Source organism: Malus sylvestris, chromosome 14, assembly GCF_916048215.2.
Source record: "Malus sylvestris chromosome 14, drMalSylv7.2, whole genome shotgun sequence".
NCBI classification, from domain to species: Eukaryota; Viridiplantae; Streptophyta; class Magnoliopsida; order Rosales; family Rosaceae; genus Malus; species Malus sylvestris.
In genome coordinates this window covers 3,788,922-3,794,975 of record NC_062273.1, presented here as the reverse complement: position 1 = coordinate 3,794,975, position 6,054 = coordinate 3,788,922, and the positions used below count along the sequence as shown (strand labels likewise).

Genomic DNA, 6,054 nt, shown 5'->3' with positions numbered 1-6,054 from the left:
CTTATATATCAATACTTTCACTACGACTATTGTAGAAAGTTTAACAAACTATGTGCAGCCTCGTTGACGAAAAAAGAATTGAAACCCAAATATTCATCTTCTACGTTCTAAAAAAAATTGAAATCTGACGAGCAAAAATTTCCATAAATCAAGTCATACCTTTGTTGGAGAATTTAAAACTTAAAAATCACCATCCATCGATAAAAAAAAACTTGTTTTCTCCTTAAAAGCTATTAGGGTTTCAGTCAAAATGAACACATGATAAACAATGAGTGATGGTAAGATTTAATTATAGTGTGGGTTTATTGATAAATTTTAATTTTATTATAAATTTCATTTTGTATTTGATGGTAATTATGCAATAGGGTAAAAATGATCATTTACATTTAAAATCTAAGTTTGATGTAAAAAGATGTTACATGGATTTAAATAAAATTTTCCTTATTTCTTTTATTAAAAAATTGCTTCACTTTACAGTTACGTAATAAAAAATGTTTACCCACAATAGTTTTTAAATAAGAGCAAAGCGAACATTAGTTTTTTTTATTTAAATGATATCGCTTGCGACTGCTTTTAAAAGTTATATAAACTGTGAAGATATATATAAATTAACCATATTAAATAAGGGAACGATCGGTTAACCTTTAGCTTAATATGATAAAATTTACCCTTGACATCGTGAGCAGACCACATCAGACCTCAGAGGGCCTGGCATATGACTGCCCTACCGATCTAGGGCTTTCGGGCCCACATACAAATCAAGCTGTCCTTCGGGCTCATTATATCCCACTCCTGTAAATGTGTCTTCCCCAGCCCTACTCTTCCCACATAAATTATGTTACATATTTGTATATATAATTAAGGGGTTTTATCACAAACTTTTATGTTTTGGAAAATCATCAGTTTGGTGTTTTATGTTTTAAACTCATTAACTTGGTCCTTCATTATTGCTTTGGTCATCAAACTTGTCCCTACCGTCCACTTTCATTAGAACTTTTGTTACTATCCCGAGGATTATTTTTAGCTACACTCTCTGAAACTCAATTTTGATTTTTTTTTTCTGAAATCGAAAAGTCGTAGTTTATTCCTTGAAACTTAATTTTGCTTCACATTGCCCTTATCTGATAATTTCGTCTAAAAAACTGTCAAATATGCTAACGTAGATTGAAAAAAAAAAACTAATGAAAATTATTTAAAAACTTTGAGTTTAACAATAAGAACAAAATAAAGAATAAAGTGAATACTATAAGGATTGACTTTTTAGTATAAAAATGTGGTTTTCGTTAAAATGAACAATACCGGGAGTTTTTTATTAAAGTTCTCTTGAAAAAAAAGCATACGTGGTAAAGAAAAGGGATGGGCAATTGAGAAGGGAGGAGGTCTCTTCGATAAGAACGTAGCCTCCCTTAGACCATCTCCAACCCTTGGGCTAAAAGCCAAATTTTTTAGCCCGGAAAATTTAGCTTTTAGCCCAGAAACATCTTTTCTGCTTCAACCCTTCTACTCTAAAATTTTAGCCCGGAATTATTAAAGAATGAAATTAGCCTAAATTTTTTTCTTAAATCAATTTTTTTAAAAAAAATAAATATGTAGATTATTGTAAATTAATTTTATGAACATTTTAATCTAAAAAAATTTAAATTCCGATAAACATTTCGCATTTAGCCCGGGGGGAATTTGGGGGGGAATTTGCCCCAACTTTAGCATTCCCCTTTTAGCCCAATATTTTAGCTTGGGTTGGGGGGTGTTTGGGGGGAATTTTGGGCTAAATATTTGGCATTTAGCCCAGGGTTGGAGTAGGTCTTAGGGTTTTGCATAATTAAAGGTCTTATTAAAAGTTCATGGGTGGGTTTCTTTTGGTTTTGAAAAAGAAATCATTAAAAAATGTTAAATAGTTAATTACTTAGTTGTCTTGGACACGTGGCATCGGCATATTAGGTGGTGGGTGTTACACATAAGCCACATAAGCAAATTAAATGGATGTTTAATGAATTTAATGGAAACATGCCAAAATGAAGTGAAATTTGAGTTTCAAAACAAAGTGCTGATGTTAAATCAAAATCGAATTTTAAGGGTCATATCTAAAAATAAATCGTATTATGACATGGCATTATTGTGGGCCCACAAATCATGCCATGTAAATTAAATGAAAAAATAATTATTTTTAAAAATGAATAAACTTGATATAAGTCCACGTTTTAAAGTCATTATTAAAAATAATACACTTTATTTGTTATCATCTATATATATATTTATAAGATTATATATATATTATATTATATCTTTATATATAAAGTGAACATCTTAAAATAATGAAACATTCAAAATACTATAAATTTTGCGTACTAAAAAAGACGGATGAGATAAAATTTTCATTGAAGAAAGCATTTCGTGGACATCACTCGGTGTGTTCGATAAGGTTTCTCAAGCTCTCTACAACGCCGGCCTCGGCCAACTGTCTCTAGTTCAAGTGCCAAGTTCAGTCTTAACCCTAATTTTTTCTTTCATTCCTCAATTTTCTCCATCCGAGCAATGAAAAATTGAACTATGTTTTCAGATTATTGATCCCAATTTGTGAAATCGCTTCAAAGTTTGAATTTTTTATTATGTGTTTTTTGGATTTTAGGCTGCTAGCATACGGGCTATACTTTCAGGGAAGGATTGTTGCAGCTGAAACTGAATCACCACGTTCAGGGATGGATGTTGTTTTGATTAGGGATTCCCCTCATTGGGTTTTCATTTCAGTTCGGATTTACAGTAAATGCAAATCCGGTTCCTAAAGCTCAAAGAGAAGGTCTGCAAAGGTACGTTTACAGCTATATATATTTTGTTCCTTTCGAGTATGTGATTGGGCTTTTGTTCTTCTTCCATTTCAGTCATCCATTTTCCTTTCAATTTTCACGAATAAGAAATTTTAGATGTTAATTTTTTCAATGCACAGGTTCATATGTAATCCCTCCTATCTGTAATGGAAGTTTGTAAGGTTTATGCTTCGGTTTATATCGATGGAAATAAAGTTGTTGCGATGAAGACCTCCCTCACTCTCTGAAGCCCAGAACGGAGTGAAACGGTAATTCTCCGCGCCTTCTCCTTTTCCATTGAAGAGTTTGAATACCTACTTTTCCTACGTTTTTCTCATTGAATTTTCTTTTAAGTGTATTTATTTAAATGGGTTTGACACATTTATCAAACATATGAAATTAGAAAACTAAACTTTGGGACTATGTGGTGTAAGAACTATATCACAGATCAAAGATATGCCAGTAAGTTACCAATACTCCAACAATCGAACTAAATGACAAAACTATAAACACGAATATGAAACCAGTGGAAAACATACCTGCAGAACTTGAACTCGAAGAAGCCATAGCAGCTTCACAACCAAGCAATCTTCTCCCCTTTAGCAAAACTAGAAAACTCTCTGAATAATAGGTATTCAATACAAGATGAGCCGTGTCTTTGCAAGAGCAGTGACTGAGGTTATATACAACATTAATCCAACTCATTCTCCTATTAGAATTAGTGTTGAACTCTAAAGCAAAACCTTTTCACACAATGAGTGTACAAGATCAATTAGTGTAGGATTCGAAACCTTTTCCAGAGGAACACTAAAAGCACTCATAATCCTACAAGAACGAGGATTCAACCAAACACCTTATCAAGACTTTTCCATTCAAGAATTCATCCAATATTATAGCTAATCCTCAAACATGTTTCATACTCATATTCCAACATGTGGCACAATAGCCAGTAGACAAAAGGGAATAGATTGGATTAGTTGGACTCATTTTTTACTGCCACACTGCAAAGATTATCACTCCCCTCCCCAACTTTTTACCGATCTCTGTCCACTTTATCTAATTTTTAAATGCCTTAATCTCTTGAATGCTTCTTCTTTGCTTTTTCGTCCATTTTTGGTTTTTAACACATTTTGTAATTGTGAAACAGGTATTGGATTGATTTTAGCGAGTGGGTTTTTTTGTTAACGTGGATCAGATTCGAACCTTTGTGTCGATCGAAGTCATTGCTGGTGGGTTAGCTGAGGTATGATTGCTAGCTTTCTGTCTTGGTGCAATTCAAAATGTTTTGAGTTGTTATATGGACTTGAGATTTAGTAAGTATTTGCCAAAAGTCATGGGATTTTGGAATATCGATGTCTTGCTTGCTTATTAGCTTACAAATTGCTTATTACCTTAAACCTAAAAATCTAAGAACCAAGGTAGTCCTTTGTTCACTGCCTCACTGCATACAATGTGTTGATGATTTACATAACAGAGTCATGTGAGAGGATCTGTACGTGCAACCTCATTGGTTAGGCAGGCCTTGGTGTTTGCTGTTTTGGGCAATGTTTAATCCATTGTCAATGGTGCACTACTTTGTGATACCATGGATGAACAAGAAAGTAAATACAAGAGTTTGATTGCATAATTACACGGAAAAATAAGTTTATATAATTTTAACTATTCTGAAGTGAATCTTCTACTGGCCAGTTCAATGTTGTCCCAGTTTACATGGGACGATGCAACACTTATATGACACTTTTCTTATCGGTTGTATATGGATCATCGTTGACTTATGGATTAATATGCTAATGTATATGTATACATATGTTTTGATTCCTGTTAAACTTTGTTTGTATTATTTTTGTGTTTGGCATTGACAGTAGCTTTGAAAACATTCATATTTATCCATAGGACCTTGAGGGAGGGTGATCCAATTTTCAGAGAAGAACTAAGTTTTTCTCAGAGAGGACGAATTCTGCAGCTTTTTTATTTCAAAGACGATTCCAGCCCCATTGGTGAATTTCAAATGCCTTAATCTCTTGAATTCTTCCACCTCTTTGGCATGTCAATTGTCATTATTAGCTATTAGATGAAGTACTTGAAATTATGACGTTCATTTTGAACTCAAAATTGAAGAAACACAAACACATATGTAACTTCTACGCATGTTATATTATGCAACATATACGTGCAAATATATTCTAACCCTTGCACTATGTTGTTGTACGTACAAAAAAAGAAAAAGAAAAAATAAAAAAGACTAATGTGCTGCTCACTATAGTTTAATTAAATTGATGATACACATTTGAGATAGTATCACTTTCATATGTTAGTTAACTGTTTCAGTAATTTTTTCCCTTATGTGCTCATTTCCTTTGTCAAATAAATTATTGTGTTTATTTATTTATTTTATGTAGGAATACAAAAAGTTTTCAACAGGAGTTCAACATATCAAGTATGGAGAGAAATGATAGGAGCAATATAGCATAGGTTGTCATCTTCTTAAATAAATTGTTCTCAGTGTTAGGATGTCTTTTTCCTCCGTTTGGGGTTTTATCCTACTTGGTACGAACAATGCTTCATTTCTATAAACTATTCTCCCTCAACTTCTGTAAACTTTGAATTGCTCTCTGCATTATGTGACATGATAGTATTTAACACAATATGTTGAAATGAAGGAAAACTTATTTATTGATATCCCCGATAAGCTACAAATATGTACATATGCATGAGTCAAAATAAACACACAAGAGGGAGCCTTCACAAAGGTTGCTTAGGAGAAGTCTCAGCAGTCGGTAGAGCCCCAGAAAGAGAAGGCACCGGAGGGGGATCATTTGGAGCCTCAGTACTGGACAGAACCCTAGAAGGAGGAGGCATCAGAGGTTGATCATTCGGAGCTTCATTATGCGGTACAGCCCCAGAAGACGAAGGCAATAAATGCCTTTGGAACAAACCCACAAATCTCTGATGATCAAGTAAAACCTGACCATCAGTTTCCTTCATCTGGTCAAGCTTCCTCTTCATGTTTGTAGCATAGTCATGTGCGAGCCGGTGCAACTGTTTATTCTCATGCTTGAGCCCCCTAATCTCCTGTTTGAGACTCATCACTTCAGCCGCCAATGATTCAACTTGGCGGGTTCGAGCAAATAGGCGTTGGGCCATATTAGACACAGAACCTGCACACTGAACACTGAGAGCCAGCGAATCCTTAACAGTTAACTCATCAGACCGTTTGGAAAGTAGTCTGTTATCTTTGGGAGTGAGAAGGTTC

The 6,054-nt window shown here is 34.0% G+C and overlaps 1 long non-coding RNA gene across 3 annotated transcripts; it reads left to right on the top strand.

Annotated features, from left to right (window-relative positions):
• Positions 1–2,329: 2,329 nt before the first annotated feature.
• Positions 2,330–5,399, top strand: LOC126600812 (uncharacterized). 3 transcript variants are annotated; one of them, XR_007615601.1, is made up of 6 exons: positions 2,330–2,477; positions 2,627–2,804; positions 2,942–3,070; positions 3,949–4,044; positions 4,695–4,798; positions 5,201–5,399. It is a non-coding gene; the product is annotated as an uncharacterized LOC126600812 (long non-coding RNA). The 3 variants fall into 3 exon arrangements; XR_007615602.1 differs by having other exon boundaries at positions 2,356–2,470; XR_007615603.1 differs by having other exon boundaries at positions 2,339–2,804; positions 4,664–4,798.
• The last annotated feature ends 655 nt before the right edge of the window (positions 5,400–6,054 follow it).